General features: G+C 34.6%; 1 protein-coding gene across 6 annotated transcripts in view; it reads right to left on the bottom strand.

Annotated features, from left to right (window-relative positions):
- Positions 1-13,038, bottom strand: part of LOC108611584 (uncharacterized) — a 225,423-nt gene that overhangs the window by 177,308 nt on the left and 35,077 nt on the right. For all 6 annotated transcript variants that reach the window (XM_089465130.1, XM_089465129.1, XM_089465126.1 and 3 more), the window contains one exon: positions 10,122-10,193. The gene's annotated coding sequence lies outside the window, so the exon portion shown is untranslated. The remainder of the gene's footprint in view (positions 1-10,121; positions 10,194-13,038) is intronic.

Raw genomic sequence — 13,038 nt, forward strand, 5'->3', positions numbered from 1 at the left:
ACATAAGAGAGACCTCAATATGAAAATGAAATAAACTTAAATAAAGCAGCATGTTTTTAATTAAACACAAAATTGTTAAATATTTATTTTATTATAAAGTTAAGGCTGGAGAAACCAGATCTGAAAATATGGCTTAAGCATTACCATATTTTATTTAAAATGATGTTGTACCTGATACACCTACACTTGATATTTAAGGAAATTAATTAAGAAATTGAAAAATATAAAAACTTATTTAGAAGATTATTAGATGATTACAAGATTCTTCCAAGATTCCATTAAGAATGCAAAATTGAAATAAATTTAATATTAATTGGACTGACTAGCAATGATAATTATCATTAATTAATTTTACTGATTAAGTTATATTTTCAAAATTAATGTATATCTTGCAGTCGCAAAGACGAACTAAATTTGATATTAATTAGAAATTAATAATTATTAATTAAAATTAAAATTACTAAGAAAATTGTTTAACAGTTATGATCTATCTAACAACGCCGTATAAAATTAATGACAATAAGCAGCAATAAAATTTTTAAATGTAATATATTAGTTTAATTATCAAATTGAAAATAAAATAAAATAAAATTGATGGTGATATAATATAATAAATTATAAATTGTATATTATTATTATTATAGGTAGAAAAAATTGTATTAATTTTCCATAAGTAAGAAAAGGGAGAGTTAGAGTCATATATAATATTAAAAGTGTGGTCAATTTTCTCCATTAAAGATATATTATTGAATTGATAATAATATATATTAAAATTTTTATTAGAAGTACCAAAAAATAATTTTTTTATATGTGTATATATATTATTATTAATAATATGTTATTATTATGTTTCATTAATTTTGTAGAAAGCGAATCATATATAACATTAAAAATTTAACCAAATCATTTCAATTCAGACGAGCTACCAAGAATAATATGTTTTTTTTTTTTTTTTTTTTTTTTTTTTTTTTTTTTTTTTTTTTTCAATCATAAATTGAAAAATTTAATATAAATACATATTTATAAACTGTAATAATACCAACACCTCGGCTTTTGCCTTGATTATAGCCCAAATGCGTGTGGCCAAGTGTATGTAAGGATAATAGATCGGAAATTCTACAGAATTTCACAGAATAATGCTAACAAATCAAATGATAACTGTTTCTATAGTAAATAAGCAGCCTCAATGGAAGACTTTAAAATAAGCTCTGCCTTGCTTTGCATCCATGTGCCCCGAATGAATTACAGAAAAGTTGTTAAACCCAAAGTGACAAAAAAAAAAAAAAAGATTCGAAAGGCTAAAAAATTATGAAAACAAATTGCCGCTTAAGCGCAGCACCTAAAACTGTTGCACACAATTATATGTAATTATTATTATTTTTTTTATGTTTTGCTTTGCGCCATAAGCCATGCAAATGGCCACAACTAGTGGAAAAGGGGAACAAAAAGCCAGCATTAAAATTATAATTATATTCTGTCTGTTTGTCCAACTGAATGCTGATTGCAGGAGTTTATTATAATTTTTTTTTTTTTTTTTTTCACACGCTATTACATGTCACAGAAGTTGCTTGCAGTTGGCTAATAGACATCATGACGATGGTGATTAAAAGTCTTAATGGGCCACATTGTCTTGGCTAAAAGCAAAGCCCAAAACAGGCCCCCGCCCAGCTCTATTGAGTGCTTATTGATATTTATGGCTAGCAGAGCCGGACTTAGTTGCCCACTTAATATGTTTAGCAGAGCGTAGAATTTATGGCTTCGACTAATGGCTAATTCTGGCACACGAGTGCAATATTATATAGCTGCTAAATGCGTATGTGTGTGTGTGCAAATAGAGCAGAAACTTTAGAAATTATATGACTGCTCTGATTTATGTATGGAATTCCACATAAATATACTAAATATCTATACATACATATATAGATTTACCGAAGCTCAGCTCTCGATTAGATGGAAACATGGATCGCCATCAGCGCTGGGGTTCATTGAAATACCTTTCATGTGCTCATTTCAATTATGCATTCTTTTCAACGCACGTCAAATTGATAATAATATAATTGAATTGTATTTCACACACGGCTGGTATATTAAGCATTCCTCTGTCCATTTTAAGCACTCGCATTATCTGCGTATATCCAATAATAAACAGACACGAGCATTTTCAAATAGGTTTTCGGTCCCCTGCTGCCGCCGTGTCGAGCAAGTTTATAACTCGTTTGGCGTTTTCGACTGTTGTTGACATTAATTGCCAATTAATTTTGCCGCTGCAACATTAACAGAATTCAATAAATTAATAATTATTTGCAGTCTTTGAAGACAAAAAACAAAAAAAAAAAAAAACAAAAAAAAAAATTACCCATTAACAGCTGGGTAAGTTAATTAAACGAATTGTCCAATGCAAACGAAAAAAAAAAATCAGTTCTCTAATGGGCGTTTTATCTGAATGTCGATTTATTTCTTTGCTCGTGGGCTGGCTAATAGCTATTAAATCGATAGACCAGCTCAAAGTTTCCAAATAAGTAGAACAAACTGAAACTTTTTGTCTGTATCTAATGGAAATTTAATACGCACAAAAGTATGCTACAAATTTTTTTGCTCAACTTTAAACGATGCCCAAAAGTCAAACGTGCGGAAGAAATGACAAACACTTCAAGCCCACGTACATATAAGAAAAGAGAGAGAGAGAGAGAGAGAGAGAGAGAGAGATAGCAGCAGAGTCGAGTAAATAACTGCACATTAGACAAAACAAAGGTTGGGGGCAAAAATCACAAGCAACGAAATAGAAGGCGAGTGATAGATAGAATACAATTTCTGAGCATGAGACACGCCCACTCTTACACACACACACACACATACACATACCCACACACAAGTTTATTTACGCTTCAATGCAATTGCTTTGGCATCTGCTTTGCGAGGTGTTGAACTCAGCTTCAATTTTAAACATATTTCTTTTCTTTTTTTTTTTGCTTGCAAAACACGTCATAAACAATCCTGCTAGCCAAATCACAAATACAAGCACAATTCTGATACGTGGCATCAAAGCATGCATAAAAGTCACAAGAAAAGTGAAAAAAGGAACACCCAAACACACTTAGATCCATCGAATGATGAAATAAAAGTTTCGCTCTTGTTATTTCTGTGAGCTGAGCCTGACTCAATTTATGGCTTGATGCCCGCATAATTTCATTTGGTTTTGTTTGACTTGATTTGCGCAGATAATGTGACAGCCCATAAAAGGCCTGACCTCAAAAAGATTTTGGTTTTTATGTTTTTATGTTTATGCGTTAGTTTGTTTTGAAGCTCGTAAAATAAAGAGCATAATTAAAATGATTTTCATTGCCCAATAAACTTTTCAAAGTCATTTCAATGTGCAGCACACCACACAAATGCCATTTAAAATCTTAAACAATTACTGAAATTACAATTTTTAATTACAATTTATACACATTTATTCAATCGATCGCATCAGAGCAGACAATGCCGTGCTTTAAGGCGCTCAATAAATATGCTATTCATTGAATTACAGCCAATGTGCATTGACTGCTCTGTCTGCTCACTGATGTGTCCTGCATATTCGCAATTAATAAATTTTCACACGTTGCGACATTTTCCGTTTCGTTTATTAAGTAGCTCACGTTTTTGGACACCAGCTTCATCTTGCTGCAGCCATAAATTTTATATTGGCCTGCAGCTGCAGCGTGGGCTGATCAACACGTTTGCGGAATTCGCTTTTGCACCTTTTCCTGGGCTTATCTTTCACGCTATTAGTTTTGATAAATGGCTCTATCGATGGCATTTTTATTCCCCTTTTAAATGCCCTGACCCCAGTCAAAAACAAAAAATGTTTCTGGCCACATTTACGCAACAGTTAGCAGAGGGCGTGGCAAATCGGGCAGCCCTGTTTCTTTTACTTCTCAAGCTATTAATATACGCTTATTGAAACATGTCGTGACATGTCGTAGGAATCAATATATGCTAAATCTCTGAAGCTAGAACCCAAAAATTCAAAATTCATCTAACAACAGATTTCCTCAGTCTACAACATTCTCAATTGAATGGCCAATCTCTCTGTGATGCTTGCAGTCTTTCTTTAAAGCCAGTCTATAATTCAATACTTGGTAATCTTAGTTAATGCCGGCACAAGCCCCGTGAGCTCAGAAGTCCTATTGCCAGTCAATAATCAATAAACCACTAAATCAGTGGTCAATCAGTCAGTCAATCAATAGGACAAGCTGAGAGTTCAGTTTTAAGCAACGGCAACTATTACACTGATTGATAAGAGATAATTCCAAACAAAGGAAACAACTGTACACATCTATGTACATTCTTATAATTTCGCAAATGTTACGCCTAGAACTATGCCTTACCAACCCTCTTAGCTCTCAGAGAAAAACAAATTTGAATGCATGAAGATTTCTGTATATTTAATGTGCACATTTTAACAATTCTTATATCTATTTGTAAAATAAACTTGGTTGATTTCGTTCCATGGTTGTCGCTCAGATCAGTTATCATCTATGGATCAGTTATCATCTAAAAGCCTTTGAGGGACCATTTCTGTAGTTTTTTGTTTCTATTGCGGCGCCTCTTGATGACAGTCTTGCCAGGCTTCCTGACCACCTTCCACTTGCGCTTCCTCCTTGTCTTCTTGCCAGCTGCGGGTGCAGCCGTAGTGTCTGTGCCTGTTCCTGTTCCTGGTGTTGTGGCTCCGGCGGCTGGCGGGTCAGTTACTGCTGGCGCCGCAGTTGTCTCTGGAGCTAATGTTGTATCTGTCTCTAACACACAGTCGGGATGTGCCACGTTAAGGGCGTCTGTGCAGTCAGTGCAGCCCGTGGGACCGCCAGTTTCGTCGCATGCCACTGCATCGCTCTTAGGCAGATATGAAAGGCATATGGCCAGGAGGGCACAGCTTAGTAATACTACTTTCACTTCCATCTTATTCAGATCAGTTGGTGAATGATACTCTCACTCCAAAACTCCGTTGCTTATATAGCAATTCGAAGTGTTTTGCACAGCCTTCACATATGTTCCCCAAAATGCGATTTTAGTGCTACTGTGTCATGTGTATTTGAGTAGTTGAAGCTTCCTAATATTTACTCAACTGGAATGTTGTAAGTGGGGCATGACGAATTTCTATAATGAATTATAATTATAACTAAGTGGTGGTTAAGAAATTCGGATCATTAATTTGTTTGACTAAATAAATGTATTACTAAATAAATAAATGAACTAAGGAAAAAATCCTTAGAATTGATCAGAGCATTAGCCTTAAACCGTTATTTATACCTGGATATCAAGGTAATCCATTTAAAAATATATTAATAATAACAATAACAATAACAATAACAATAATAAAATAAAATTAATGCTGAGTCTGGGGCATTACTATATCTACATATCTACATATATTCCAACTTTCAAGTCTCTAGCACGAATAATACTTCCGAGATGTGAAGAATTGTATAAATCATTATATTGTGAGATCGAAGTAGTTTTAATTGCAATTGTCATTCATGTCCTCATTTCGTGGCTTATAGCTCAGAGCCAAACTCTGTTGCGACCATATTTAATTATATACTAGGACGTGGCATTTCCCGGTAGCAGTCGAATTGGGAAAGAACACGCGCTAGCAAAACCGTAGAGACCTTACTGTCAGAACGCTATCCCGGGTATCTTAAAAGACGCTAAAATGTACTCACTCAAATAGCAATGTAAATAAAATCGATTGAGACTAAAATAATTGTCCATTTATTCAAGCAATTTTCAAAATTTGACTCGTTCAAACTAACTGATAGAAAGGCGAAGTCGCCTCTGCCCATCATCCTGCTCAAATACATATGCCTATACCCAATGAGAGTTATATCATTTGTTATTGGACAAATTAATGATCCGAATTTCTTAACCACCACTTAGTTATAATTATAATTCATTATAGAAATTCGTCATGCCCCACTTACAACATTCCAGTTGAGTAAATATTAGAAACCTCCAACTACTCAAATACACATGACACAGTAGCAAAAAAAAAAGGCATATTGGGGAACATCTGTGAAGACTGTGCAAAACACTTCGAATTGCTATATAAGCAACGGAGTTTTGGAGTGAGAGTATCATTCAGCAACTGATCTGAATAAGATGGAAGTGAAAGTAGTATTACTAAGCTGTGCCCTCCTGGCCATATGCCTTTCATATCTGCCTAAGAGCGATGCAGTGGCATGCGACGAAACTGGCGGTCCCACGGGCTGCACTGACTGCACAGACGCCCTTAACGTGGCACATCCCGACTGTGTGTTAGAGACAGATACAACATTAGCTCCAGAGACAACTGCGGCGCCAGCAGTAACTGACCCGCCAGCCGCCGGAGCCACAACACCAGGAACAGGAACAGGCACAGACACTACGGCTGCACCCGCAGCTGGCAAGAAGACAAGGAGGAAGCGCAAGTGGAAGGTGGTCAGGAAGCCTGGCAAGACTGTCATCAAGAGGCGCCGCAATAGAAACAAAAAACTACAGAAATGGTCCCTCAAAGGCTTTTAGATGATAACTGATCCATAGATGATAACTGATCTGAGCGACAACCATGGAACGAAATCAACCAAGTTTATTTTACAAATAGATATAAGAATTGTTAAAATGTGCACATTAAATATACAGAAATCTTCATGCATTCAAATTTGTTTTTCTCTGAGAGCTAAGAGGGTTGGTAAGGCATAGTTCTAGGCGTAACATTTGCGAAATTATAAGAATGTACATAGATGTGTACAGTTGTTTCCCTTTTTTGGAATTATCTCTTATCAATCAGTGTAATAGTTGCCGTTGCTTAAAACTGAACTCTCAGCTTGTCCTATTGATTGACTGACTGATTGACCACTGACTTAGTGGCTTATTGATTATTGACTGGCAGTATAACTCCGAAATAAGAAACACAATTCAAACCCAATTTTAACACAATTCATTGTGATTCCTATGGTATAATGGAATAGATGCATTTGATTTTATGTGTGCACACAAAACGGTAGCTTTTTATAGTTTTGTTTCAAATCATCTATATAAAAAAAATATAAATAAAAAAAAAAATTAATATAAATATAAGTCAAACGGAATTTAAAATTAATGAATCCAGCTCCAAATATATGATTATATTTTATTTGATTGAAATATAAAAATGTGTTTAACCGATTAAAGTTTTCTTTTTAATTTTGATTATTTTCTTAATATGATAATACGAAGCGTAGGATCTGTATATCGATATAATGCTTTAACAACAAATTTGTTTACATTAATTACAAGCCAATCCCCATTATTTTTCTAGAAACCGATTGACGAAAATATTAAGCGATATGCTGATAGGCATATATGATACAAGGAACATATGAAACAAGCAAGCGGTCGGGCGTTACCGACTGCATATAATAGTCATTCATTTGCAAACCGATAGACGATTTTAAAGCAAATTTAGTGGGTAAATTTTTAGTTTGTAAATCCAAAACTGGTAAAAATCTCGATTTACCACCTCCCTAGTGGGCATAGTCTCAGAATTTTGGTCCATTTTTAGAACTAGTCAAAACTATTTTGACTTTAGAATTTGGATGCTTACGTTTCAATAATATAGAAACAGTTAAGAACATTGCAGTCGGCTGATACCAAGTGCAGAATACTCATTCACATCCCATTTGCCACACCCTCAATTTGTTTATACGTATGTATGTATATTCTTTTTGTGCAAATTAATAGGTTCTGCTAACCGCAATTTAGTCGCTAAGTTTGAGATTCTAGTTCCAATACTATTGAAAATGCAGTTTTCCATATTTGCTCCGGTCTCACTGGGCGTAGACATATAAAGACACATAAAGAAGCGTAACCATTTTTTTTTAGAGGCGACCCTAATTTAACTATCTAAATTTGAAGCTTCTAGCTCCTAAACTGTAGGAGACATAAACTTTTGTGGTTTGCCACGCCTCCTGTGGGCGACGATATATCCGCCATAGCTTTTTAGATTTGGCTAATCAGTCCGAGTATTTATATCAAATTTCTGGTCTTGTCAGCGACGATATATCCGCCATAGCTTTTTAGATTTGGCTAATCAGTCCGAGTATTTATAGCACCATCAACAGTGCCTAAAATATAGCAGTATTTAAAAAATCACTTTATATTCAGATTCGATTTGCCACGCCCCTAATGCGCGTAGACACGAAGTCTTTTTTACTTGAAGTTTCAGCTTTCTAGCTTTTTAGCTCTTTAACTAATATGATTTCTGGCATATCGAAAAATTGACAGACGGACATACACAAAGTCAATCTACTCCTGAGTATAAAAAACTACGAGGTATTTCATACCAAAGAGGCGTAAGAATTTTCTTTCCGTCATCGATGGTAAACTAGTGAATAATTGTAGCTATATAGCCCTTTAAGATATCACGATAACAACTGAAAGAAGCCATCCAACCAGTAACAAGTTAATCAATATTTAGATGAGACAAACAGGGGTATAAGTGTATACAATTTTCTGTATATTTAATCTGCAGATTGATCCAAATTTCGTATATCTATTTGTAATATACGCCTATTTCATTTCGGCTGTAGCTTGTCGGTCGTGATGAATCTGTTCTGATCAGTGATCAGCTCTGCAATTAGCCCTTGGTGCGGCGCCTCTTGATGACAGTCTTGCCAGGCTTCCGGACCACCTTCCACTTGCGCTTCGTCCTTGTCTTTGTGCCAGCTGCGGGTGCAGCCGTAGTAGCTGTGCCAGTTGCTGTTGTTGTGGCTGCGCCGGCTGGCGGCTGTGTTACTGCTGGGGGCTCAGGTATCGGCTCCGCAGAAACACAGCCCGCGGGGAGACCGTCGGCGTCGCATGCCACTGCATCGCTCTTAGGCAGATATGAAAGGCATATGACCAGGAGGGTACAGCTTAGCAGTATTACTTTCACTTCCATCTTATTCAGATCAGTGGCTGAATGATACTCTTACGCCAAAACTTCACTGCTTATATACTAACTCAAAATCCGTTTCCATAATTTGCACAGCTGTTGCCTAATACCTCGGGCTTTGCTTGTCAATTATTTTGCTTTGTTTGGATTATCTGGTAAAGCAAACATTGAAAATAATAAAACAAATTGTACAAACCGTGCTTTGTTTGCTAAAAGTGCAGACAATAGCTCTAGAGCAGCTAACTAATCTAATCATTGGATATTATATAATCCAGTTTTAGCCTTTGATCAAATCAGTCATTTTTAATATTGGTCAGACTAGCTCTATATATAAATGAAGTATAAATAAAAAATCTTCAACAATAAATAAATTAATTAAAAATAAAATATAAATTATTCCAAAAATCTCTAACAAATTATTCGTATCCTACATAGGATCGACTAACAAAAAAAAAAAATATTTTGTTTACATAAATTTGATTTTAGTAAGTTATTAGATTATTTTCTCAGCTCTTTTAATTTATTATAAATTCAAAAAGAATGTTGGTGTTAGGGTTCTTATAGGGCTAAGCCTTCCAATGAACCTTAACGTCACATTTATGTTCCCATTTCAAATGACCCGTTCAAGGGCCTCTTTTGGTGCATGTTAGTTTCGATTTACAAATGTGTGTGTGAGTGTGTGTCTGATTTATTGCACCCATACAATCTGCCTTAAATGTGTGTTGATGTTTACTACAGCAAAATGCAATTACACTCAAATTTACACACACTGCCCCAAACAACGGTGAAATGTGCGTTCCACAGTCCGAACTGAATCAACATTGCAAATTGATCAACTCTATAGAACAACTCCAAAGTTTTGAAATCAAAATAGTATCAAGTAATACTAATAGGGAATACTTATTCCCTCACAAACCCAGACAAACAAAATGATAAATTATAGCAAATATTAGTATATAAAACAATCAATTTTTCTACTATCTCTTTTGATTATAAATATTATTTATGATACATGATATATGTGATTTGATTGATTGATCAAGGATAAATATTTTTGAGAAATCGAGCAAACAGTTGACATGTTTGTTTTCAAGGCTTACAAGATTGAACACATTGTCTTTAATATTACTATATAAATATTAAATATAATATTTTCTTTTTTTTTTTTTTTTTTAGTTAAATTCAAACTTACTTTACATTCGATGTCAATATTTAAGTTAGCTCGCTATGTGGGACATTGTTACTTGGTCAACAACTAATGTACCTGAAAGAAAAAGATCAAAAATCTTGAATAAGTAGTATAGTAAAATTGACTAAACTAGACTAGTTAATAAAAAAAATAAAATAAAAAAAAATAATAAATAAAATGAAAGTTTAAAAAAACTATTTTTTTTTTTTTTAGAATACTTTTACTCCATTAGCTCGCTATGAATGCAGATCGAAACAGCGAGCATTTCGATCACAAAAATAAATAAGCCAGATAACAAGTGCCAAAAATGTAAACAGACAGACAGACACCCAGGGCAATGGACCAAAGTACAAAAATAAATTTGAAACAGTTACTAAATGCCACAACGACCTGCAAATGCGAAATGGAAGCCAAAAAGGCATTGCAAATTTCCAGCAAAATCGAAAATAAAACACGTACCATTAGGGTCTACGAAACGCATGTGCATTTCATGTAATTACTAAACAAGAATAATGTAAATAGTAAACACCGAATATCGATTTGGCATAGTACTGAATAAGCCATAATATGTAAAGAGCTATCTAAGAAATAAAATAATAACATATGAGCTGTAGAGACCCAATATATGAATTAATATATATATTAACAGGGGGTATCAACTTTTAGAGGCAAATATGTTAAATTAGAGAATGTTAAATTTAAAGAGTAACGTTGGAGTAAGTTTAGGACTCTAGCTATAAAACGATATAGATTTTTCGAAAATCTCAGATTTCTAGATGTTTCTCTCACTCTCTCACTCCTTATTTCTGTCTCTTTTCCGAGTTGTCTCTATTATCTAGCTCACTCTGATTTTAATACTCTAACACTAAGATTGATAAATCTTCAAATCCCTTTATCTCTCCTACACTCTCTATCTTTCTCTACCTCTTTCAGTCTTGCTTTGTCTCTTATTTATTATTTCCCTCTCATTCTATCTCTCTTGCTATTCCGTTCCTCCGTTCCTTTCCTCTGTCTCTCTTGGTTTTTCTCTCTCTCTCTCTCTTTCTTTGTTTCTCTCTCTCTCTCTCTCAATAAATATTTTTTTCTTTCTCTGTAGTCAGCGCCCTGCAAAACTTGAAACATTCTATCTCTATTATAGAGCCTTGAAAGATAAAAGAATTCCCAATTTGCCACTTCGCCAATGAATTTATCTAAAATAACTTCATGTTTCATAAGACAAGATTATACAAAATCGTTATCTTCCAGCTAGGCATCGTATATAGTAAATGACTAATATACTCTTAAAGCATTGTGAACGAGCATAGCCTTCGCTCACGCATCGGTGTGAATTTGCTAAACAAAATAGAACATTTACATGCAGACGGGCGGACGAACAGACGTACAGACGAGCAGTAGATGGTTCTGAATAGTTAAAACAAGCTGGAAAGCTGTAGTACATTACTGTGGTAACTGCGAGGATGCTAATGTCTTTTAGATAATCGCTGGCATGCGGTGCTCTTACTCGCCAGCTGGCATATTAAACAAAATGGCGTCGACAGGCATACACACACAGACACACACGTACACACTTAGCAGCCGCAGCAGCATGAGCAGCAGCAGCTTAGTCGATTCGAATGCCTAAAGCTATGCTAACATTTTCATGCCATTTGATTTTACTTTGCTTCGTTATCTGCCACTCCCCCAAGCTTCGCATGCCCCTGGCAGCCTGGCAACACATGTCCTGGCTGCTCTCGGGTAATGTAAGCGTCGTAGCAGCGCCTAGGCTATTAGGCTTATCGTTTTCATAATTTACTAAAAATAATAAGCAAACCGGGATTTGTCTGCCTGGATTTGTTCACATGTGGCAATGCCAACGGCCAACTAATGCTCAGATTATGACCAAAATGACCAGCCAGCTCACCAAAGGTGAGGCAACAATGAGGTCATACAGGTTGCGCAGAGAGCAATCGAAGCAATACAAATCGTCAGCAAATACCAAACGCAAAGCATGTGTGAATATTATATAGCAATTTCCCTAGAATTCTTTTATTGTCTACGGAAATTGTGAATTGAGTCTTTAGAAATGTCACTTGGACCCAATGATGGGGCTAAACCAAGTGCTACGTCCGTATGCTTAAAGATTTGCATGACTTCACACTTAAATTAAATGTAAAATACAAATAAACTCGTATCAAATTGAATGGAGTGACGCACACAATAATTTTTATCGTAAAATGTCTCATAGCATACGTAATTCTGCGAAATGTATGAGAGATAGCTAAAGAACAATATTGCAAGTAAAATTCTCCAAAGCTGAAGACAGTCAAAGGAAACTTACAAAACATAAAAAATGATTTCTTTTTATTTTATTATACGCCCGATAATAATGAATAAACAGTTAGAAAGTCGGCTTGGTTTTCGAATGCATTCGAAACACAACTTTTCAGACAACCACACTCATTCAATTCAGTCGTGTCACCGACTCTTATCACTCACTCTCTTTTTTTACTGAAGCTTTACCTGAGTTATAACGGTGTTTGCTACCTCGAATATATACTTGATTTATTGTAGTTAAACGTTAATTATATGTAAATATTTTTTTATTTTTTTAATTTTTATATTATATTTTTATTTATTATTTTTATATTTTATTTATTTATTTTTATTTAGTAGCTTACATTGCAGAACACTAATCTATGAATTTTTCTTCAACTAAAAGAGCAAACATACACATATATATATACTCTCTGTTATATATTTATTTAAACGCATTTTAATAAACATTTCCACTATAAAACACTTTAGCTAAAGAGAAACCCCAATGAAATTTTGCATTCAAGAAAGTATTACAATTTGGTATCCTAATGATACGCTTAACCCAAATGAGGTTTGGCTTTCTGGGCAAAGTCAAATGCTACGCCCATTGTTAAGTGATTTTAAA

The sequence above is a fragment of the Drosophila arizonae genome, chromosome 3 (assembly GCF_054131065.1).
Source record: "Drosophila arizonae isolate 15081-1271.41 chromosome 3, UAZ_ARI_1.0, whole genome shotgun sequence".
Classification (NCBI taxonomy): Eukaryota; Metazoa; Arthropoda; class Insecta; order Diptera; family Drosophilidae; genus Drosophila; species Drosophila arizonae.